This window comes from Miscanthus floridulus, chromosome 8 (assembly GCF_019320115.1).
Source record: "Miscanthus floridulus cultivar M001 chromosome 8, ASM1932011v1, whole genome shotgun sequence".
NCBI classification, from domain to species: domain Eukaryota; kingdom Viridiplantae; phylum Streptophyta; class Magnoliopsida; order Poales; family Poaceae; genus Miscanthus; species Miscanthus floridulus.
Window position 1 is genome coordinate 27504003 of NC_089587.1, and position 25253 is coordinate 27529255.

Here is a 25253-nt window from a genome sequence, read left to right on the forward strand (position 1 = left end):
AAAAACATTCATCCGATTCATATGTACTCCTTTCATCCTTAAATAAATCAATTTTTAGTTTTTAAGTTATATTTTTTATATTAAATTAAATTAATAATAAAACAAATATTTGAATTAACTTATGTATTTATTTTTAATATAAATTTAGTTGAATAAAAACGGCTTAAGATAAGTTTATAGCAGTTGTGCCAAAACTATCCAATTTATAAGCGGTCAAGTATGATGACCAACATCCATTCTGAGGACTAACAACAGCTACCTACTTGAACTTGAACCCATATAAATCCGATACTCTGTCGAGTGCAAGACAACCAACGTTTACTAGGCCCTATTCGCTTCGCTGAAAAGCCAGACTGAAAAGTACTATTCGCTGATTTATTGTGAGAGAAAAACACTGTACCATGGCTGATAAGTAGAATAGTAAATTGCAGATATATAAAACCAATCCATACTTAACATTTAGAGTTAGTATACATATTGCCACCTATATATGTGTACACACTATATATGTGTACACACACACTAACTTGGGCTTATATGTGGTTGTGCCTACTAGCTTACTTTCAAAAACCAGATTTCAAACTCTTCACTATAGCTCGATTCTATTTTAGAAATAGCTTTAGAAATAAAAATAGTTTTTAAAAATACTTAGGCGAGTGTGTTCTACTTAATCCTAGGCTCTGATATAAGCAAATAATTTATTTAGTATTAAAATAATGTATTGTATGCTGATGATACTAATTTGATATCATAATCTTCGTGTTTTTATGAGTTTGGTCAAACTTAAAAGTTTAATTTAAAACAACTTTAAAAATTGATTTATTCATAAATGGAAGGAGTATATTACAAGCCACACCGGTGTTCGCCTTCGGTACTGTTCTGGCGAGTCATCATCATACAAATACAAATCTTTAGATTCTGGGACAGCACCATCGTCTACAGCCCCACACTCCGCTCATAGGTTCCTGCCCGTCCGATCCATGTTGCCAACGGCTCTGCGTTCCTACAGTACTACAGCGCCACGGCCTCCCCAGGCCCTCCGATTCGCAGCGCCAGCCCCATCCAGCCTTCCAGCTCCTTCGTCTCCTGTCCGCGTCAACTCCGACCCCACCTGGCCGCCGCACCCGCTGCCCCCATCTCGTCGCGCGCGCCGCTTCCGTATCCTCCGTCTCCTCGACAGCTCCGCTCGCGGCGTCCGTCCTCCCTACCATCGCGCTTCAGCGCTCCGACGATCCTCCCTGTCCTCGACAGCTTCGCCGGCGGCGGCGGCGCCCCATCATGCGCCGCACCTGCGTCTTCCTCCAACCAGCTCGCCACGCCTGCACCTCACCCACGGGACGCTCGCCTTCGCCGCCGGTGACACGTGCAGGGCCGCCGGGTGCCTCGGCCACCGAACAGCGCGCCGTCGCACGCCAGTTGCCCGAGCCCTCTCGACGGGACCTTCTTCGGCGACGAGCACCCTACCAGGTATGCCCACCCCTTACCTTGCCGTACTGCTGCACAAAGCCAGAACACCGAAACCCTAACCTATGCTATTTGGCTATTTCTACTCGGCTCTCATCTGATTACTGGATTTACAAGCGTGTTATGGCTATCCTGACGTAGCTCTTAGATTTCCAGTTAATTGATTGGGTTGTGAGTGCCATGTCAATACGCTAAAAAGAATAGCTCTTCTGTGACCATTGTTTCTGCACAGTTCTAAACTTCTAATGCTGACAAAATATGTAGCAGCACCCAATTTTCATGATAAACTTTTGCAGGTTGGGATGAAAAAGAGCAATGCCTAAAATATATTGGTTATCAGGTCCAGTTGTTCTACAGCTAACACAACTGGATGCAGATCAACCCCTCCAAGGTTTGGTCCCTTCATAGATACGCTCATGATAAATGTATGCTGTTGTTCCCAACATTTTCAGCCTTCCATTGGGTTATGCTTATGTCGAATTTCAGATTGCGTATATGCATGTTCTTATTTATGGAGCCACCCAATTTCAGCACAAAAATTTTGCTCAGCTATTACCACAGTTACCATTAAAATTTGTTCCTTACACTTCATATTTATATGCTTATTAATTTCATTGATTTACATGTTCTAATTTCTATGGTTGGTATTGTCATATAATATAGTATCACTACATATGAAAGACCTTACCTATTTGTATGATATTTTTAGCAGGGCCTCATAATCTATTTGCTTCTACAAGATTACCAGGATCACATCATCCAAGAGACCAAGATAATGACCGATAACTATTAAGCTCAATTCTATACATACAAAACAGACCATCTTGATTGCTTGAGTCATTACTATGGGCTTCGACATACTGAGCTTGACATAGCCCTTCTTCAACAACAAAGTTTGTATTTGGGATGTAAAATAATATGCGTTTATGCAGTTTTGAAATGTTATTTTTACCGTTCAATAACAAAATCCGTGCATCATGGAGATTGCCACGTTGTAAACAGATAACTAGGGATCACACAGTTTCTTTGATTGCTCAGTAATAGCAATTAGCTTAGCCCTTCAGTTCTACTAAAATATATAGAGCAACACATTTTGGTGCAAGTTCCAGTTCAATTAATTTTTTCAATTGTCTTAAAATTTTTCATTTGTCTTCTATTTGGTAGGTTTGCCTCATTTGCCTAATAAGCTACAGGTACATGGATCTCCATTCTGCAGATATCAGTTAAGGTATTTACAATATTACATGCCTTCTGGTTTTTTTTGTTCAGATACCTAAACTCAGCTGTTACCCCCAAAAGGTACCCAGTTTAATCCTAATGTTGGGGATATGTACTAGCTAGAATAATTCCATGAGTTCAATTATGCCCTCCATATAACTTCAGAAAACTCTATGCCTACATCCCGATTCTATAGCTACATTTAGATAACGATGTTCTTGCAGGTTAAGTGCATCGCATCACCAAACAGAAGAACTATTAGGTTCCATCTGCCATTTGCAAAGGTCACTATGGAGTGTCATATCCCTTCTCATTGTTCCATGACATCCATTGGTACCAAGCAGGTATGATGATGTGCGTACTGTTTGGGACATATATTTTTCTAAATGCATTGGCTTCCTCTGAAATTGAGACATATATGCAGCAAAATAGCATCTCCATGCTATAAATAGAGAAATCAGTGGTAGGTTTGGCATTCCCCTTTTCAGTGTACAACCACTCAAACACAACAGGGAAATATAAATAAGCTCACCATAGTCTGTACCAGCAAGATATTTAACAAATCTAGCTATCACCACTTGCATGCGCAACAAAGGTCAAGAATTGTCTTAGTCGTTCAAAGCCAACATCATTCAAAAGTCTTATTTTGTTTTCAATTGTCACTCAATACATATTATACCGCTCACTTAGTCAGAAGTAGGATTGCATAAAAAAATGCATGGTAGCATTAACTGATATTCATGAAACTATGCTAACAGGCTTTTACTATGAAAGGATCAAGATGTCCAAGAGGGGGAGTGAATTGGGCTAATTCTAAAATTCTTTGCAATAATTAAACCGTACGGTTAGCCCACTTCACCCCTTGTGCCTAAAAAGTGTTTCTAATGTTCTAACGCACAAAAGTTTAGCAACATATGTTCTAATCCTACTCTAGCATGACAATTCTATGAATGTAAAGACAAGAATTGAATTGCTCAAAGTAAATGCTTAAAGTAAACAGAGAAGGAAGAACACGATGATGTTTTGACGAGATATCGGAGAGTCGCCACTCCCCACTAGTCCTCGTTGGAGCACCCGCACAAGGGTGTAGCTCCCCCTTGATCCGCGCAAGGATCAAGTGCTCTCTACGGGTTGATTCTTCGACACTCCATCGCGGAGAATCACCCACAACCGCTCATAACTTGAGTTGGGTCATCCACGAGCTCCGTCGGATGATCATCAAGCTCTTAATCACCACCAAGCCGTCTAGATGATGGCGATCACCAAGAGTAACAAGCATGAACTCTCACTTGACCACGACAAGCCTAATGAGAAGGGTGGATGCACACTTTGCTACTCTTGCTTTCACTAATGAGGTCTCTCTCTTGGATTCTCAAATCTCAATCACCTCACCAGGACATTGCTCTTCTTGGCACTCTCAAGGGTGTTTCTCAGTTGTTGGAATGAGCAAAAGTGATCCCTTGAGTGAATAGAGCTAATATTTATAACCCCTCATTCAAAACGAACTGTTATGTGCCTCTGCGGGGTGATCGGACGCTCCGGTCAGTTCACATGCCACTCAGCAGTTTAGGTTGTGACCGGACACTGGCCAGCGTCCGGTCAGCACTGACCGGACACGTCCGGTCATGGAAACTGCCCTCTGGAACCTTACTGATGTTGACCGGACTCTGGCACCCAGCGTCCGGTCACTTTGCTGCTCAGCGTCCGGTCAGTAGCCGGAACCTAACTAGCGTCCGGTCAGCACTGACCGGACGCATCCGATCAGGATTCTTCCTCTCTGGAACCTTACTGGAGTTGACCGGACCCTGGCACCCAGCGTCCGGTCACTCACCTCTTAGCATTCGATCGCATCCAGACGATTTCACCTTGATCACATGAATTGATCGGACTCTGTGCCAACGTCCGGTCACACCGGAACCAGCGTTCGGTCAGCATTTGACCCTCCATTCACTTCCAACTCGCAATCATATGTGAATGAAGTTTGCTCTGATTGATCTAAGGGCTTTTTAGGAGCTACATAGTGCTAGATTTGACAAGTGTGCACCACACCTAACCCACTAGACTCACTTAGGTCAAGCTATCCGTCCATACCCCCTTAATAGTATGACCAAAGGAAAAATAAAGTCCTAAACTACTCTAAGTGTCTCCTCAACACCAAATGACACTTAGAACTAGTTCATCCTTAACCTTGTCGTCCATCCTTTGAAAATTAAAACGATTTCCATCGTAGGGGCATGACAGCCATGATTGCCCAATCAATTGTCATTACCGTGACCTAACTTAATTGCCTCTGCAAAACACACGTTAGTCACAGTAATCTCGTATTGTCATTAATAACCAAAACCCAACTAGGGGTCTAGATGCTTTCAATCTCTCCTTTTTTGGTAATTGATGACAATACAACCTCGAGTATGTAAAAGAGATGATGTTTTCAACATGCTTGGTTCATATAAGCTTTTGTCAATAAGAACAAAAGAGTTAGGCAAGCTTATATGACTCAAGCCAACATGATGTACTCAATAGATATGAAATAAGCATGAGTACAAGTAATAAAGCTCATTTGCATCGGAGTAAAACGTGGAAGCAAAACAAATGAGCATAACCAAGTGACATGACATAAAAAATTCAAAGTAGAGAGCACACATGTCACATATCACATAAATATAGTTCGATGCATGAAAGTAAACATGAATGCATAATAGTGTATCACACATAAAAAACCAAATATAATAGATTAGCTAAGCTCCTCCTAGATAAGTCACTCCCCCTAAGTCTAACATACTCGATCCCTCTCCCCTTTGGCATCAAACATTAAAACCTAAGGGTCGGTCGATGGGGCTGTAGCGGACGAGTTGGGCACTAAGGTACGAGGAGCGAGCTGAAACTATGTGCCATCATCATCTGATCCTAAGCTCTGAGCTGTATGACCCTCTATAGCTGGAAACGACGTCGAAGCAGTCTAGGTCGGATCAGGAATTGGTGCGGTCTGAGACTCTGTAGGTATGACTGTAGCAGACAGCTTTGATGAAGCAACTGAAGAAGGGAACGTCTCTGTAGTCCCCGTAATAGGTGCAACTGTGGAAGGACCAGGGGCATGTAGATATGGCGGAGTAGGCTGCCCTATCAACTCACTGAAGGTAGCACCAAGGCTCCTAGAAACTATGGTATCTGGCACTAACAGCGAGGAAGTCTGAGCCGATGTGAAGCCCATTTGTAGAGGTGTGAACTGCAGGCCTAGCACTGGCGAGGCAAACCACTAGGACACCTGCTCTGTAGGTGAAGGAAACTGTGTCGCTGGCTGTCCCTGACTCTGAAGCCCACTAGGCTGTAAAGCTAGAGTCGTAGAAGTGGTGGCAGGCTGACCGATCTGGGGTGAAGGTTGTGGCGGTGGAGCCCCAATAGCAGTAACTACATGCTGCATAAATCCGAGTAACTGCTGCTGTATGAGAAGCTGCTGTTGATGCATGGCCTGCTACTGCTGCTATATAGCCTGCTGCTGCCGCTGAAACTCATCCTGCCTAGTCTGAAACTGTGCAAATATAGCAGCAGTCTCTTGAGCCTAGCGAGTCTGATCCTGCCTCATCCGCTCAAGTATAGCAAGTAGAGCGGGGTTTGTCTGTGGTGCAGGTGGAGTTGAACTGGAGCTACCAGCCTCATGGTCATGACATCAAGGAGGCATCTGTGGGATATCCTGATAGTCATCATCTGAACTATCACTGGGGTCGCTCTACCATCCCCTCCTACTGAGCATCTAACTGCTCCTTTATAGCTGCAATGCCCCTGATAGTCTTATCCTGCCGAGCTGTAGTCTCTGGCACCTCTGGACGACGGCACAGCTGGCTAGGTGTCCTCACTGCACTGGCAGAGCATCTGAGTCATGTTATAGGTAGAAAACTCTATAGTAGCACCGTTGTACTCTGCTAGCATCTCATGTGGCCTCACTGTAACTGCTCTGTGAATCAAGAATGTAATCTAGTGAGCATAGGGCAACAGTCGGTGACCTCTGAACCCCTCTGCAATAGTATCCTCCATCTCTAAAAGTAAGATCCCAAATATCAAATACAGTCTGCTGCATCAGAGAGTTCAGTAGCCAAAACTGAATGCAAGTCAAGCCCTCACGATATCCCATCCTCGGAAGCAAGGTCCTCCTCATGATAGCATCAAGCACTCTAGCTATAGGAGTGAGGTCACTGGGTGTCCTGTTCGACCCCTCATCGAATGGCTCTGTGAAGCAATGGCGGACCAAATCAGTAGGAGGCACAAGACCGCCATGTGGACATCTGGGAGGCGCTGTCTGACCATAGCACACCTCATGTAGCCAGACGTGTTGCTCCTAAAGTCTAAGAATCTCCTTGACCCTAAAGCTCATCAGCCTGTAATCTCTGTCTCTGAATGTAAAGTGAATGAATCTGTGCGCGGGTCAATTCAAAGAGTAGCATAGAACTCACGAACCCAAGATGGAACATATCTACCTGTCCGTCCGAGTAAGTCTATCAACCCTGGCAAGTAAGATAGGTAAGGGCGAATCTGCTCTTCAGCTGCTGATACAATGGACTTAATAGAACAAACCCTCTGAGACCTGAATGCTGCCCCACTGTTAAGATATGCATTATAAAAATCCTCCTACAGCGGTGTGTAGAAGCCCTCTGATGCACGCTCATCCCTCGGCGAAAACCACTCCTCAAACTGCACGAACCTGAGCTGCTGCACCTGCTTGGCCATGACGGTCCTCAAATCCAGATGAGTCACTGGAGGCGGACCCTGTGGTCTAGGAGGCGGACGAGAACCTCTCTGCTGTGTCTCTAGCCTCGGTGTCACCTAGGTACGGGTACGACTAGAGCGGCGAAGCTGTGGTGCCTATTCTGTCTCCTCGGCCTGCTCTCCCTCCTAAGTCTGCTCTGTTGGCTGTGGCTTCCCCTAAGGCTGAGGCTCCTCCAAAGCAACATGGTGTCCGTCAAGCATGACAGTCCCAGCTGGACTACCATGATGACACTCAACCTGCTCAATAGTTGCCCTCTGTGCTGGCGAAAGCTGGTCTGCAATCTGTAGTCCACTCCTAGCACCTCCTCTCTCTACATGGTCTGCGGCGGCTGCAACTGCTGCTGCTCTCTCTGTGTCAGCATCTTCATACTTCCTCTTCTTTGTCACAAGCTTTTTTGTCGCCTTGCCTTTCACATCAGTAGGCAAGCGAGACGGAGGCCTCGGATCCTCATCACCTGGGCCACCTCCGGCGTTCTTGACACGTGCCATCTAGAATGATCTGCTGCATCAGACAAGAAACAACTATCACTGACACTTTCGAGGCTTGGCCTAGATCTGTACTCGCGAGCTTAGCCCAGAGTTGACTGACAACTGCCAATGAGATCTCAACAACACCGACTCGCTGCATGTTGGAATAGATCGAATATGAATAATTTAAATATACATCTAAAGATATAAGAAAGCAAACAATAGATACGAAATTTGAAACGAGGGCTTGCTACCTTACGAACCGACGAATCGACAAGAAGAGGAACGAATCAGGGAACCACCGGATCGGCAATGCGAGGCTAGGGTTAGGGTTGCAGCAATTTGGCGTGGATCGGCCGTGGAGATGCAATGCAAGGAAGCTGTCAGCTCTGGCGCTAGGGCATGGCGTGCGGTGAAGGGCGGCGCACGATGCTGGTGAGACAGCGCGGCAGATGGCGTGGGGAAGGTGCGGGCGCGGCGATGCAGCACGGTGGTGCAGGACGACAACGTGGGGGCGGCGGTGCGGGAGCAGCGTGGACTTCGTGAGCAGGGCGGTGCGGTGAGCGGTGGAGCAGTGGAGCACGACTAGGGCACGCGACGCGGTGGCTCAGGAAACGGCAATGTTAGCGCAGGCGTGGATGCGGAATAGGTCAGCGCCGTAGTGTTATATGGTGGCCCTCGACGGATCAGAAAAGAAAACAAGATAAGAGTTGGAATCCCGCACGATTTCTACTAACCGGACGCTCCAGTGGCAATGACCGGATGCTGCCACCCAGAGTTCGGTCGACTCCAGAGAGGACCAAATCCCCAGGAGTCGTGACCGAACGCGTCCGATCACAACTGACCGGACGCAGCCAGAGTCCGGTCAATCCTGACTTTGTCTTCTTCGTTTGACTGGACGCAGGATCACCTTCTGACTGGACGCAGGGAGAAAACTGTTCTAGCGTCCGGTCACTCCTTCGCAGCATGGTTCACCTCCTGTGAACTGATCGGACGTAGGGGAGCAGAGTTCGGTCCAGCGTCTGGTCACTCCTTTTCAGCAATTCTTTAAAGTCCTTCATACTGTCTGTTCCCAATCGAGTCCCAACTTCAATAAGATCCAAATAAACATCAATTGGGACTGATGTGAGTGACCTCTCTCAAACCCTTAAAATTTTCAAAATATTTTGCCGTAGACTGTAATTCTTTTTAAGAAAATGGGCAATAAAAAGGTGATTGAAAAGAAACAACAAAACAACATTCATGCATATGCAATGCAATACTTGAAAGTAATTTTAGTTGCTTGTCAAGTTTAATCCAAGGTTAAGCTTCTTCACACGCTTTTCGGCGGTTATCTTAATCATGTTAGACAAGCTCTAAGTGCATTACCAAGAAGTAAACATGTTGTATATTACAATGCAATGCAAGGAACAATACAAGCTCATTTTCTAGTGAAGTTGCTAAAATCAAGCATATTGAGCTCATTCCTCAACCGACAAAATGTTGTCTCATCTAGCGGTTTAATGAAGATATCTACCAATTGATCCTCGGTCCTTACACCTTCTAATGAAATATCATTTTTAGCAACATGATCTCTAAGAAAGTGATGGCGGATATCTATGTGCTTGGTGCGAGAGTGTTGAACCGGATTATTAGCAAGTTTTACCACACTCTCATTGTCACACAAAAGAGGTACTTTTTCTAGAACTATACCATAGTCTAGCAAAGTTTGCATCATGTAAAGTATTTATGCACAACAAGCACCCACGGTAATATATTCTGCTTCGGTGGTGGACAAAGCCACACTATTTTGTTTCTTGGAGGACCAAGACACAAGTGATCTACCAAGCAAATGGCACCATTTGGATGTGCTTTTTTCTATCAACTTTGCAAACGGCATAATCCGAATTGGAATAGCCAACTAATTCAAATATAGCTCATTTGGGATACCAAAGGCCAATGCTTGGTGTGTGCTTAAGATACCTAAGGGTTCTTTTAACGGCAATCAAATGAGTTTCCTTAGGATTAGCTTGAAATCTAGCACACATACACACACTAAACATGATGTTGGGCCTAGATGTGTTTAAAGATAACAAGCTATCAATCATAGAGCGGTAGAGAGTTCGATCAATCGTGTTACCTCCCTCATCTAGGTCGAGATGTCTATTAGCTGGCATTGGTATTTTGATTGGCTTACATTCATCCATTTTGAACCTCTTGAGAAGACCATTAGTATATTTCTCTTGAGAGATGAAAATTCCTTCTCTCATTTGTTTGACTCGAAAACCAAGAAAGAATGTAAGCTCTTGGGGCTTGTTTAAGCCCATATAGCGTCTTGGAGAACCTATAAACATGATAAGGATATCTAGGGTCTTTAAACCTGAGAGGTTGATCAACATAGACTAGTTCATTTATAAAGCCATTTAAAAATATACTTTTCACATCCATTTGATATAATTTCATTTCATGATGTGATGTATATACAAGGAGGATATAAATGGCTTCTAGTCTTGCAACCGGAGTAAAGGTCTCTTCAAAATTCAATCCTTCAACTTGAGAGAACCCCTTTGCAACTAGTCTTGCCTTGTTCCTCACAACAATGTCTTGATCATCTTGCTTGTTGCGGAACACCCACTTTGTTCCAATGACTCTTGCACCTTGTGGTCGTTCTTCAAGAGTTCAAACTTTATTGCGGGTGAAGTTGTTCAACTCTTCATGCATGGTATTTATCCAATCCGGATCTTGAAGAGCTTCTTCTACCTTAGTAGGCTCAAAGCAAGAGACAAAAGAGTGATGTTCAATAAATGAAGCAAGCTTTTGAGAGCGAGTCATTACTTCCTTTGATGGACTCCCTATGATGAGATCTTGTGAATGAGCTTGTAGTAGAGGTGGATTTCTTCTATCAACCACTTGAGGGGGAGGTTGTGGAGCATCAACATCATGTGCTTGTGTCACCATTTGCTCATGGAAGACATGAGTGTCTTTATTTTCTACTCTCCCATCTTTATCACCATCTTGTGGTACATTTGATGAAGAAGGTGGATTAATCACTTGCACATCATCTTCATCATCATTAGGCTTGATGTCTCCAACCGGAATGTTCTTCATAGCCTCCCTTAATGGTTCGTCACCTACATCATCAAGATTCTCATGTGCTCTTTGGGAGCTGTTAGATTCATCAAATTTCACATCATATGTTTCTTCAACCAAGCCGGTGGCATGATTAAATACTCTATATGCTTTGGACTTTGATGAGTAACCAACAAGAAAACCAATATCACAACGTCTTTGAAACTTCCCTAAGTGTTGCTGCTGCTTATAGATGTAACATTTGCAACCAAACACCCTAAAGAAGGAGACGCCTAGTTTTTTCCATTGAGCAACATATAATGTGTCTTGCCAAGAAACTTTTGAAGGAATAGGCGGTTGGATGCATAGCATGCGGTGTTGATAGCTTCTGCCCATAAAGCTTCGGGAGTGTTGTACTCATCAAGCATTGTTCTTGCTAGTGTGATCAATGTCCGGTTCTTTCTCTTAACTACACTATTTTGTTGAGGAGTATATGTTGTGGAGACCTCATGCTTGATCCTAACTTCATCACAATAGGCTTCAATGTTTGTGTTGTCAAATTCTTTCCCATTGTCGTTTCTAATCTTCTTGAGCTTCACTTTAAACTCATTTTGTGCTCTCTTGGCAAACTTCTTAAAGCATGATGCAACTTCGTATCTGTCATGAAGGAAGAACACCCATGTATATCTTGAATAGTCATCAACAATCACAAGACAATAAAGATTTCCTTCCAAACTCTTGTATGTTGGTCCAAATAAGTCCATGTGAAGGAGCTCTAACACTCTTATGGTTGACATAAAAGCTTTTGTAGGATGAGTATTTGCAACTTGTTTACCGGCTTGACATGCACTACAAAGCTTGTCCTTCTCAAACTTCACATCCTTCAACTCTCTCACCAACTCATTTTTTTCATTAGCTTCTTGAGTGAGCTCATCCCAATATGAGCAAGTCTTCTATGCTATAGTCACTCAAGTGTTGTTTTGGTGAATAGGCATGTCTTCAAGTTAGCATCTTTAGAGGTGAAGTCCACTAGATATAGGTTGTTGGAGCTAAATCCCTTGAATATCACTTGATCATCATCTTTCTTGGATACAACCACTTCCTTCTCGGTAAATAGGCATTGAAAGTCAAGATCACACAATTATCCAACGGATAGCAAGTTGAAACTCAATGAAGCAACATATAACACATTTATGATTGAATGATCATTTGATATTGCCACTTTGCCCAATCCTTGAACTTTGCCCTTTGAATTATCTCCAAATGTGATTCTTTCTTGTCCATCTACTTCTTCATCTAGTGAGGTGAACATACGAGAATCACCGGTCATATATTGTGTGCAACCACTATCAATTACCCAATGACTTTCACCGGTCTTATAGTTCACCTACACACAAGAGATCAAGCTTTAGGAGCCCAAACTTGTTGAGGGCCTTTAACTTTCTCAACAAGTGACTTTGCAACCCAAATTTTTTTAGACCTATTCTTGTTGGGAGGTCCTAAGAACATAACTTTCATCTTTCCACCAGAGTCCTTTCTAAGCATGTAATGAGCATTGAAAGCAAAGGGTCTAGCATGTTTGGGCAAGGGTTGTGGTGGTGGAGTTTGACACTCATGGGCAAAGTGATCTTCTTGTCCACACTCAAAACATCTCTTTGGCTTTGGCTTTGACTTGTGTTGTTGTTGTTGAGCTTGGGCCTTTTTTTCTTGGTTTGCCAAATACCAAATGCCACTTCTATTCATCTTCACGACGGTGTTCATTAGTAGCTCACTTTGAAGATGCTTGCCTCTTGTGAACTTGTTTAATTCAATCTTGAGATGCTCTTTCGACAACTTAAGCTTCTTGTTCTCATCCTTGAGTGCATCATTATTTTTCTCTTCCTTGAGTTTCTTGTTCCCTTCTTTGAGTTTCTCATTCTCAAAAATCAAATCATCATCATGATCAAGAGTTTCTAGCATTATAGTGTTGGTGGTTTTAAGCTCTTCAAGATCTCTCTTGAGACATACTCATCATAGTTGTCGGTTTCAACCACTTGCTTGCCTTTACCACTAGATCCTTGCTCAATGCTCTCATCAATTAAGTCATCACATGATGTAGCTATATCAATCTTAACAACATCGTTAGTAGCATCATGTGGCTCATTGGATAAAAATTCTTGTGCAATAACAAGATTATCATGATTGATCTTGAGAGATGTATATTCTTCTTTTAGCATATTATGGCTAGTGATGAGCTCATTATGTATCCTCTTAAGTTTATCATGTTTATCTTTAAGCTCTTTCTTAGAAGATTTGAGCTTCTTGAGTTTGGATGACATAACATCATTTACTTCTCTAAGCTCCACATTAGCCTTTTCCGCTATATCATATTTAGCTAAAAGAGAATCATTTTTAGCTTCTAGCTTTTCATTCTTAGCTCTAGTCTTTCTAATGATCTTAGTGTATTGATTTAGCAATTTAACAAGATCATCATAAGAAGGTGATTCATATTCATCATCATCACTATCACTATCATCATTGTTAGCATGATCATCACCACTACTATTATCATCATTTGATACCTTGCGTTCACCTTTGGCCATAAGGCATAGGTGTGTAAGAGGATGATGGAGGTGGTGTCGGTGAAGATGATGAAGAGTCAATCACAATGGTGGCCACCTTCTCATTATCACTATCATCATCGGATGAGCAACTTGATGAATCAATGTCCGTGAGCCAATCACCGATGATTTATGCCTTGCCATTCTTCTTTTTCTTGTGGAAGTCCTTATATGGCTTGTTTTTCTTCTTCTCATCTTCTTCTTCATTACTTGAGTCATCTTTCTCGCCCTTGTACTTGTTCTTATACTTATCTTTCTTGGGCTTTGTGTATTGGTGTGATAGATGACCAAGTTCTCCACAATTGTAGCAATCCATCTCGGAGATAGGCTTCCTTCTTGTGCTAGTGAAGAACTTTTTTTTTCTTGCCATCGAACTTGATGCCACTCTTGTTGAGCTTCTTTAGCATCTTGACGGTTCTTCTCACCATGAGAGCAAGACTTGCATCATCAACTTCATCATTACTTGAGCTCTCATACTCAATTCTTGCTTTGCCCCTCTCTTGGCTAGCCTTGAATGCTAAGTCTTTGTCTTTCTTCTTGGTAGAGGATGAGTCATCTTATGGTGTGATGTGCATGTATATCTCATGAGCATTGATCTTTCCCAAGATTTGAGTCGGTGTAGCGGTGAAAAGATCACCTTGATGAAGCATGATCATAATATGCCCATATTTATCAATGGGGAGGACACTCAAGATTTTTCTCACAACATCGAATGGTTGCATTTGAGTGAGTCCAAGCCCATTGACTTCCTCTACAAGAACATTCAAGCGTGAGTACATTTTATTAGCACTCTCTTTAGGAAGCATCTCAAAAGAATTAAGCTTTTTCATTACGAGATGATAGCGTTCCTCACGCTCGCTCTTAGTTTTCTCATGGAGCGCACAAATGTCCGACCATAGAGCATGGACGTCCTTATGGTTCCTAACCCGGTTAAACACATCTTTGCAAAGGCCTCTAAAGATGGTGTTTTGAGCCTTTTCATTCCATTTCTCATAGTTTACTTCATCGCCTTGAAGGTGCGTGGGATCCTGAGGTTTTGGGAATCCTTGTGAGGCGGCTCTAAGTATTTCAACATCTAGAGCTTCTAAATACGCCTCCATGCAGATTTTCCAATAAGGAAAACCATCCTCCTCAAAGATAGGAGGAGGTTAAGCCTAAATACGTGAGCACGAGGCTCCGATACCAATTGAAAGGATCAAGATGCCCAAGGAGGTGGGTGAATTGGGCTAATTCTAAAATTCTTTGCAATAATTAAACCCTACGGTTAGCCCACTTCACTCCTTATGCCTAGAAAGTGTTTCTAATGTTCTAACGCACAAAACTTTAGCAACCTATGTTCTAATCCTACTCTAGCATGGCAATTCTATGAATGTAAAGACAAGAATTGAATTGCTCAAAGTAAATGCTTAAAGTAAAGAGAGAAAGAGGAACGCGGCGATGTTTTACCGAGGTATCGGAGAGTCGTCACTCCTCACTAGTCCTCATTGGAGCACCCGCGCAACGGTGTAGCTTCCCCTTGATCCGTGCAAGGATCAAGTGCTCTCTACGGGTTGATTCTTTGACACTCCGTCGCGGTGAATCAGCCACAACCGCTCACAACTTGAGTTGGGTCATCCACAAGCTTCGCCGGATGATCACCAAGCTCCCAATCATCACCAAGCCATCTAGGTGATGGCGATCACCAAGAGTAACAAGCACGAACTCTCACTTGACCACGACAAGCCTAATGAGAAGGGTGGATATACACTTTGCTACTCTTGCTTTCACTAATGAGGTCTCTCTCTTGGATTCCTAATTCTCAATCACCTCACTAGGACCTTACTTTTCTTGGCACTCTGAAGGGTGTTTCTCAGCTGTTGGAATGAGCAAAAGTCATCCCTTGAGTGAATAGAGCTAATATTTGTAACCCCTCATTCAAAATGAACCGTTATGTGCCTCTGCGGGGTGACCGGACGCTTCGGTCAAGGTGACCAGACGCTCCGGTCAGTTCACCTGCCACTCAGCAGTTTAAGTTGTGACCGGACACTGGCCAGCGTCCGGTCAGCACTGACCGAACGAGTCTGGTCACGAAACTGCCCTTTAGAACCTTACTGATGTTGACCGGACTCTAGCACCTAGTGTCCGGTCACTTTACTGCTCAGCGTCCGGTCAGTAGCCAGAACCTGACCAGCGTCTGGTCAGCACTGACCGGACACGTCCGATCAGGATTCTCCCTCTCTGGAATCTTACTAGAGTTGACCGGACTCTGACACCCAGCGTCCGGTCACTCACCTCTCAGCGTCCGGTCGTATCCAGACGATTTCACCTTGATCAAATGAACTGACCGAACTCTGCGCCAGCGTCCGATCACACCGGAACCAGCGTCCGGTCAGCATTTGACCCTCTATTCACTTTCAACTCGTAGTCATATGTGAATGAAGTTTGCTCCAATTGATCTAAGGGCTTTTTAGAAGCTACCTAGTACTAGATTTGACAAGTGTGTACCACACCTAACCCACTAGACTCACCTAGGTCAAGCTACCCGTCCATACCCTCCCTTAATAGTACGACCAAAGGAAAAACAAAGTCCTAAACTACTCTAAGTGTCTCCTCAACACCAAACGACACTTAGAACTAGTTCATCCTTAACCTTGTCGTCCATCCTTTGAAAACCGAAACGATTTCCATCGTAGGGGCATGACAACCATGATTGCCCAATCAATTGTCATTACCGTGACCTAACTTAATTACCTCTGCAAAACACACGCTAGTCACAGTAATCTCATATTGTCATTAATCACCGAAACCCAACTAGGGGCCTAGATGCTTTCATACTATATGCCTCAAATAAAAAAGCCGAACTGTGTCCTTTTCTTACATTCCTTTTCCTATATGTTTGTAGATGCCAAACCATGGTTCTGTTCATGATGGTCCTTCGCGGAAAAACTGCTCTAGTTAGCTCCATGCCTTTGCTTCCAACAAGAAAATGTGGTGCCCGGAATAGGCCAAATGTATCTATGTAGTATGCTATATCCCATTTGTTGCAGTGTGTATTTCGTCAGTCTGTTCGCTTGTTGGTTTCAGCTAGGGCTTATCAGCCAGCCAACAGTGTTTTCCTCTCACAACAAATTAGCACCAGCCGGGCTTATCAGCCCAGATACCAACCATCGAATAGGTTGTGTATTTGCCTGCTACGATGAACAGTTGTGGTTCTGACCTCTGTAATTGCTATCGGCCTTATTGTTTTGGCCTATACAAACTAGTTGTGCTTCTGAACTTTGCAATTGCTATTGGCCTGATTGTTTTGGCCTATACATACCATCCTCTGAATTTTATTTGACCTCTAACATCTTCCCCTCTTAAATTACTTTGCACGTACCTATTGCTCACTACAAAATTTCCACTTCCTAATGTGCTAATCTAACTTTTGAATGCATTTTTCTCTTCCATATATACCCATGCACCGCAGCGAAGCGCAGGGGCCAACTAGTACAAACTTTAGTAGAAGCTCTTTGGTTAGCCATTGCATTCACAGCAGAAAATTTGCCGTTACATGTGCTTATACATATATGTCATGTTCGCTTGTCTTATAATCTGTACTTTTTGGTTTGTCTTTTCAGCCGGAACAATATTTTTCTCTCACAACAAATCTGTCGGAACAGTGTTTCGGCTTTTTTCAGCGAAGCGAACGGGACCATATGAGCAGCATATAGACATAGCCTTCTCATTTGCATCCTGAAGAGACCAACAACTAGCTCGTCCCCAAATATGCTCAGATCAGTCACAAAGCATTGCAACAAACCTTCTTGATGTACAGCTAGCTCCTCCCCAAATCTGCTCATGTAACACCCTCGGTGTTACATTGCACTGTTTTGCTAAAGCATCACATGAGCATCATGGTTTTGTGCATATGTGTGTAACATGAGTTGTAAAACAATGTTCGCTCTTTGAAACTTTTATATGAAACATGAATCAATGTTACGTTTCGTGTCACTTAATCAAATTTTTATCGAACGAAAATACTATAGAACATTTTTGCAAACGGCGATGAAATATGTGCGGTCGAGGACATGGATAGCTAGTTAGTACATCAAGTAGGTCGGATTTGGGTTTCGACGCGAAATCGTTCGGTTCGACGTCGTTCGCGTAAGTTTCGGAAGTGGTCGACAAAGCCACTTTTGGCGAGCTGTGTGGAGCAATTGGCTTAGGAGGTAGCGCGATGTCTTGACTGCGGTAGATAGCTTGATGTACCCACTTGCGCATCGAGCAATTAGTTTGGCGTTTGGAGCTTTGCGAACAAGTTTTCTACCTGCTTTAAAAAGCATGCATGACACTCGAGTTGGCGCTGGGGCACGGTCACCACTGGCCTAGCACGCTGCTGGTTTGCTAGTGCGCTGCCACGCCGGCCGTGTTCCACTGCCGCGCTGGCCGCGTCCCAGGGCTGCGCCTGGGCGTGTGCGCGCGTGCACGGCACTTGTGCTACGAGCCTGGACCGCCTGCCACCACGCTGCCCGCGACCACCGTCACTGCCTGGACTGTCGCCCGTGAGCACACCGCACACAGGCCTTGGCTGCTTGCTGCCTCGCTGGCGCGCGGGTCACCTCGCCGGCTAACGCGCTACGTCTAGGCCGCCGACCGTGCCTACCACGCCATGCCCTGCACTGCCCTGCCTTGGCCGGAGGTGCGCCGGGTCTACGCTATGCTCCACCAGTCGCTACTGCTCCCTTTGACCCGCCTTGGCTACACGTGCATGGAACGATCACCTGTGTCCCCGTCACCTCGATGTCGTGCTGCCCTGTGCTCGTCTTGTCCGGTGTTGGCCATGGTGGCGCCATACCGTGCCTTATCGCCTTGCAACAGCGGTCATGCAGACGACCGTCTGGGGCACGTCCCGCATGTCTCGCTGTCTCCCATTAGTGTACGATGTATTGACATCCACAGCCAGGCCGAACCGAGCTGTGCCAAAGCTTCCCTGCCTTTGCTGTCGCCATGGCCGGCGGGATCCCTTTTCTTTAATTTGCCATGACCGTAGCATTAGACTCCAATTCGTCTCACGCTCGGCTTTGCTAGGTAACTGGTCGTGCCCCGTCCCCACCTTGCTGCATATGCCGTTGCACAGGGCCGCAATTTGTCAATGCTGTCCCGCCGGGTCCATAAGACAGGACGGACGTGCGCCGTCGGCTAGCCACGCAGCCATAGCATCCTGTCCTGATTCCTTGCTCTCCTAGCCCCTCCTCTAGGTGGTCATCACCATGCTCACCATAGCCTAAGCCCTGTCGCCGTATAGCAGTCGCTGGCACAGCCGTGCCATCGCCGTGCACCGCCGCACCACCTCGCGCACATGTGGCCAGCTCGGCTCGTGCCATCTCCGGACATGACAGCGCGTCATAAGGTTTCGTGGTGAGTCGCTGGAGCTCGCTAGCTACTTCTTTGGCCCTGGCCTTGCTGACGTTCACCGGAACGGCACCGCTGTGACTGTAGGTTGCCCACCGTCGTGGTCCGACCCCGCTGCTGCGTCCCGGTGCGCGTTTCCTCCGCCCTGCACTTCACGTTCATGCCTAGGTGAGATTCGGCTTGTTGGTTGGGGAGGAGGTGGCTTGAGGTGGCCGGCGTGGGTCATCGGTGCCATCCCCACCGCGCCGGTGCGCGTGGGTGGCCGCAGGGGTGTCGTCAGTGAGAGGACGAGAAATTCGGAGGGTGCAGCTGTAAAAGCGTAGACTAGTGGAATAGTGTCATAGTGTTTGCTGTGAATACCGAGTCGATCAGGGGTGTCCATGCATAATGCCATCGCGTGCGGGCCGTTCCCTGTCGCGGGACGTTGGCTGGCTGGGCCATGTTTCCGCGTGGGCCGCGTTGGGGCCTGCTGGCACGTGGGGGGGGGGGGAGAACGGTTGGGCCACACGTGGGCCACGCTGCGCTGACGCGTGTCGTGCAGTCGCGGGCCAGGCCGTGCGTGTTGGGCCACGGCGCCAAGTTCGGTTTCTTAATTTCCAGGAAATAGACATGTTTATTCATTTTATGAATTGGACTTCGATAAATCGTAGTAAATTGCGTAGTTGTCCAAAAATAGTGAGACTAATTTTGTTAGGTTTGCAAAAATACCATCTATCTGTTAGTGTAGTTAGTTCACAATTAGCTGTTATGATCATAGGCTCATAAATTCTAATTAGAAAGCTTAGTGTTATGTAGATTAATATTTGTAGGAATTCTTGTGGCAAATCGGTAATAGTTTTAGCTTTGAAAATTTTACAGTAGGTTTCCGAGGATGTTATGTGTTCGCTGTAAATTTTGTAGCATTAGAAGGTGTTGTTAAATAAAGTAGCTATTACCCTTGTTTATTGGGATATAGCGTAAATCGGCGTTAGGAGTGAAAATACCGATAGTTGGTGGAATAACAATGAATGCCTCACTTGATACTTGTTGTCGATAACAATAGATAATTTAGCATCGTGGTCGATAGCACTAGCTTAGTAGTTAAATCAATGTACTTCTATTTTAAGAGCTGCTATTATTATATTATTAAACATTGCATCATCATTTCATGTAGATCACGAACTGGTAGACTTCGTGCCCGTCGACGAGCTGGAGTACGACGAGGTGATCAAGGAGTACGAGGAGATCTTCACATAGGAGGAAGCCCAGGAACCTGTTGGTGCTGACCCTGCTGAATAACCCATATTCTTATGATCACTGAATATATATGTATATGATGTGCATTTAAGTTATAGGCATTTTATGGAAACTACCTGCATAAATATACCTACCCATGAGTCCTACTAGTACAGGTCGAGTAGCTGCTATGCTCAGGATAGCGGTAGTATGAGTAACCTGCCGTTACTTGCAAATAGGTAATAAAATATGAACAATCATGATATAATGGTGGAAAGGAAAATGGTGACCGGGCAGGGATATGGATTGGGTACGGGTGGGTGTAAGGGGTTGTGTCCTACGGCCAACAGGGCATGACTTGGTTACACTTTTTCCCTGTCTATGTCGATTAAGGACCGGTCGTTGCATATGACTCTAGGCAAGTCACAGATTATTGTCCCGAGCGCATACTTGGGTATGGGCGCAGGGAAGGCTTGCTGCTCTCTTATCGTGGATCCGGCTCTTTCTGGACCGACTGATGGGAAGAGGAGGTGATGGAGGTCCTTGCACCACACTGAGTCTGGGACTCAGGAGTGGGGGCTTGGAGTCCAGGTTTGGACGGGGACCTGGACACCTGAGATAGGAGAGTGGTGGGTTAGTCATGCTTGTGCTTAGGGTATAAGCGGGGCGTGTGTTTTTGAGGCACCCAGCTGGGCACATTGATTCACGAATCGCCGGGCGATCCGGTACGGCTTGTCTGCGGTTTAGCACCATAGTAAGAACTGAAAGTGGAAAAAGGAGAAGGAATATAACTGATTGCTCAACTCCTGCTTGAAAGTAGAACTGGTGCTTATATAGACTGACTAGATGATAACTTAATACGGCTGATAATAATAATACATAAATAAGAACTCACTATTAGTATTGCTTTCTGCCAAAGAAAACCAGCCACCCATAAAGTCTATCATATCCCTTGGAGTCAGGAAAGTATTTCCACTAGTTGGGTAAGTCTTGCGAGTACATTGTGTACTCAGGGAATATTTACCCCTGTTACAGGTGATGCTTGAAGAGTACCTTGTGTGGAGGATCCTTCTGGTGGGCTCAGACGGAATCCTCGCCCCTTACCGCTAGATGTTATTTTTAAATTTCGCTGTTATCATTCCGCACTCTGGTATTTGGTATTATAATAATGTACTTTTAAGAAACTCTAATGTATGAAATGTACTTGTGCTGTAACTCGTTCTCATTATTGGATTCTTGGGAAAAATGTGGATCTTTCGGGTTCTCCCTCGGGGTGTGCCCGACGGACACCGCTCGCTGTAGCTTGCTTTTCGGGGTGTTTGGTGTCTGGTGGAAGACGAGCGCCTCCATAAGTATGCTATTTCGGGCGGTTCTGCCATAGTTGGTACCAGAGCCAATAATGGTCACGAGTTTCATCACTCTTTTCCAAAACAAAAAATTTAAACAACAAAAGCTTTGCGAAAAGTAGGATGCGATTACATTATGTAAATAAGTATAAGCCCTAGCAATATGGTATATCTAGGATAGAAGCACTGGTTTTATTTAATCAAGTTTCTGCAGGTACACTGACTTACGTTGCGTAAGAAATCGTTTAGTATGCGGAAAGTGAGTGTGCGATGTGCCGAAAATTTTTCAAAGGTCGCTATATTCCGGCTAGAGTGAACATATAGGTCGAGCATGCATCATGACAATAGTATCTTACTTGAACTAAAATCCCCCTTCACGTATAAGTGAGTAGTAAATTGATAGGACTAACTAAATGAATGCTTTAATAAATGTGTTGTCATCTCTCTAATCCCTTGACTCGGATTAGGAAGGTGTTCTAATGGATGGTTCGTCTCTCTTACAGATGAATCTGAGGTCTGGACGCGGGAGCACCAGTTCGGGGCCCCCTCACGAGGGCTAGGGTGACAGTGGCCGGGCCATTGAGCGCGGCAACAGGGGAGGTCAGGAGATTCCACCTCTGGCTCCTCATCCTTTCCCGCTGCCGCCACCGCCTCCGCTGATGACTCCCACAGAGATAATGGCGGAGCTGTTGGCTGCTTGCCGGGAGTCCGCTGCTGCTCGCTAGGAAACAGCTTGTGCCCTGGATATTATGGTGCAGGCTGTCGCGGGTCTCGCCCGTGGAGGCCATGGGGGCCACAGTGGGAACGGGGGTGGTGCCTGCCGCCCTGAGGGACAGTCCTCTTACTAGGACTTTCTCAAGACTCACCCACCCACCTTCACCCCGTCTGATGAGCCTCTAGAGGTGGAGCACTGGCTTCACACCATGGAGCAGAAGTTTTGGCTGCTTGGAGTGACCGACGAGCAGAAGGTGTACTTTGCGGCCCAGCAGCTTTTGGGGTCCGCAGGTGCATGGTGGGAAACTTTCCAGGCCACGGAGCTACCGGATCATCCGGCAACATGGCAGGAGTTCTCCACTGCCTTCCAAGAGTTCTTTATCCCTGCTGGTGTCATCAACCAGAAGGTGACGGAGTTTCTGGAGCTACGCCAAGGGAACAAGACAGTAATCGAATATGTGACCCAATTTAATCACTTGGCTCAGTATGCGGGCAGTCAGGTGGATACTGATGATAGGAAGAGGGAACGCTTCTTTCGTGGTCTAGCTCCCCTCCTTCAGGAAAAGCTCTATACGATGAACTATCAGACCCTTGGGGCTCTGATGAACGCCGCCATTGCTATTGAGGGTTTTCAGCGGGCATCTCAGGCTGATTAGAAGAGGAAGCGGGTGGTAGCTGGATCCTCCAGCCACCCTCACACACAGAAGGTATAGGTTGTTCGGTGGGGGCCTATCAACCATCTAGCGGGCCTTCATTTCGGTCACCCCAGCAGACGTCGCAGACTTCCTCTACTCAGTACCGTGCACCTCCGTAATAGGTGCAGCCTCAGTAGTCTCAGGGACAGTAGGTCCCGCCTCGTCAGGGGTTCGAGAACAAGCCTGGTGCTTGTTTCAAGTGTGGCAAGGATAGCCACTATGCCAGGGAGTGTCCCCAACATCAGCCAGTTCAGTCATCTTAGCCGTCCGCAAATTCTAGGCTTATCAAGAGGACCATCATCAAGAGGAAGGTGCCCAGCAGGTCCGGCCAGGTGCACTTCACAGATGCTCAGCAGGTTGTGCAGCAGGAGGCAGTTATGGCTAGTATGTTTACCATAGACTCCCATCCAGCTTTGGTGTTGTTCGATTCTGGTGCATCGTATTCCTTTATGAGCATGGGGTTTATAGAGTGGCACAACTTATCACTTATGGCTATACTGTATGCCTATAAGATCCATACTACGGGTTCTCAAATGTTCATCAACACCCACATGGATATAGTAAGTTTGGTATTAGCCACCCACACTTACCGTCTACAGTTCATGATAATGCCTAGGCAAGGCATTGATGCTATTCTTGGAAGAAACTGGTTGCGGGTGTATGGAATAGTATTGGATATGCAGAGGAGAAGTGTGGAGTTACGGCTTCCTTCTTCTGAGGATAGGATGTCTCTTAATGTACCCTCAAATCTAGTCTTACCTATTGCTGCCCATGCTGAGGCCTCTCCTGATCTTACCTCCATCCCTGTGGTTTGTGAGTTCTCGGATGTTTTTCCTGAAGATCTTTCGGGGTTGCCACCAGACAGGGAGGTAGAATTCTCCATTTAGCTTGAACCTAGTACTGCTCCCATCTCCAGACGTCCATACCGCATGGCTCCAAGAGAACTAGCAGAAATGAAAAAGCAACTAGAAGAGTTGATGGACAAAGGTTTCATCTGCCCGAGTTCTTTACCATGGGGTTGCCCTGCTATTTTTGTGAAGAAGAAGGATGGTATCTTACGGATGTGTGTGGATTATCGCCCCCTTAATGCGGTAACAGTTAAGAACAAGTATCCCTTACCCCGCATAGATACTTTGTTCGATCAATTAGCTGGTGCCAAGGTGTTCTCGAAGATTGATCTCAGATCAGGCTATCATCAGATCAAGATCAGGCCACATGATATACCAAAGACAGCTTTCACTACTAGGTATGGGCTATATGAGTACCTGGTGATGTCTTTTGGTCTTACCAATGCTCCTGCCTTCTTCATGTACCTGATGAATTCAGTTTTCATGCCGGAGCTAGATAAGTTTGTGTTTGTTTTCATTGATGACATCCTGATCTATTCCAAGAATGATGAAGAGCATGCCTGACACCTCCGGATAGTACTAACTCGACTAAGGGAGCACAAGCTATATGCTAAATTTAGCAAGTGCGAGTTTTGGTAAGATCGAGTGTAGTTTTTGGGGCATGTGTTGACACCTGAAGACATTTCTGTAGATCCCAGCAAGGTGCAAGATGTATTAGATTGGAAGTCTCCCAAGTCTGTGCACCAGATCCGTCAGTTCCTTGGTCTAGCTGGATACTATCGGCGTTTCATCCCTGATTTCTTCAAGATAGCCCAACCCATGACCAAGCTGCTCTAGAAAGAAGTTAAGTTTGATTGGAACCCAACTTGTGAAGAAGCTTTTCTGTCCCTGAAGACTTTTCTGACCACTGCTCCTGTGTTGGCTCAACCAGATATTGATAGACCCTTTGATATATACTGTGATGCCTCGAAGATGGGGTTGGGGTGTGTGCTTATGCAAGATGGGCGTGTTATAGCTTATGTCTCGCGCCAACTGAAGAAGCACGAGGTGAACTACCCCACTCATGACTTAGAGCTGGCTGCTGTGGTTCACGATTTGAAGATTTGGAGGCATTATCTATTGGGCAATAAAGTGCATATCTTTACAGACCACAAGAGTCTCAAGTACATTTTCACGCAGGCTGAGCTGAACATGAGGCAAAGGAGATGGTTAGAGTTGATAAAGGATTATAATTTGGAAGTCCACTATCACCCAGGAAAGGCCAATGTTGTAGCAGATGCTTTGAGCCGTAAGTCACATCAAGTTGAGGAAATACCTTTGTCTCTCAACCACACAGAGGTGCTAGCTCATATTGCATTGACCTCGGAATTGCTAGAGCAGATTATTCAGGAACAGAAGGAAGACCCCGAAGAGATTCCTCATATCAGGAAGTTGATGGCTGAAGGGCGTGGCCCTCATTTTAGCATTGATGAGCAGGGGGTCATGAGATACAAGGATAGACTG

The 25253-nt window shown here is 45.3% G+C and overlaps 1 long non-coding RNA gene across 4 annotated transcripts; it reads left to right on the forward strand.

Moving 5' to 3' along the window:
• The first annotated feature begins 973 nt into the window (after positions 1-973).
• Positions 974-20380, forward strand: LOC136471405 (uncharacterized). Of its 4 annotated transcripts, none has more exons than XR_010762021.1 (5): positions 974-1467; positions 1761-1855; positions 2177-2692; positions 2907-3026; positions 20086-20380. It is a non-coding gene; the product is annotated as an uncharacterized lncRNA (long non-coding RNA). The 4 variants fall into 4 exon arrangements; XR_010762020.1 differs by lacking the exon at positions 20086-20380 and adding an exon at positions 17159-17413; XR_010762019.1 differs by lacking the exon at positions 20086-20380 and adding an exon at positions 13545-13888.
• The last annotated feature ends 4873 nt before the right edge of the window (positions 20381-25253 follow it).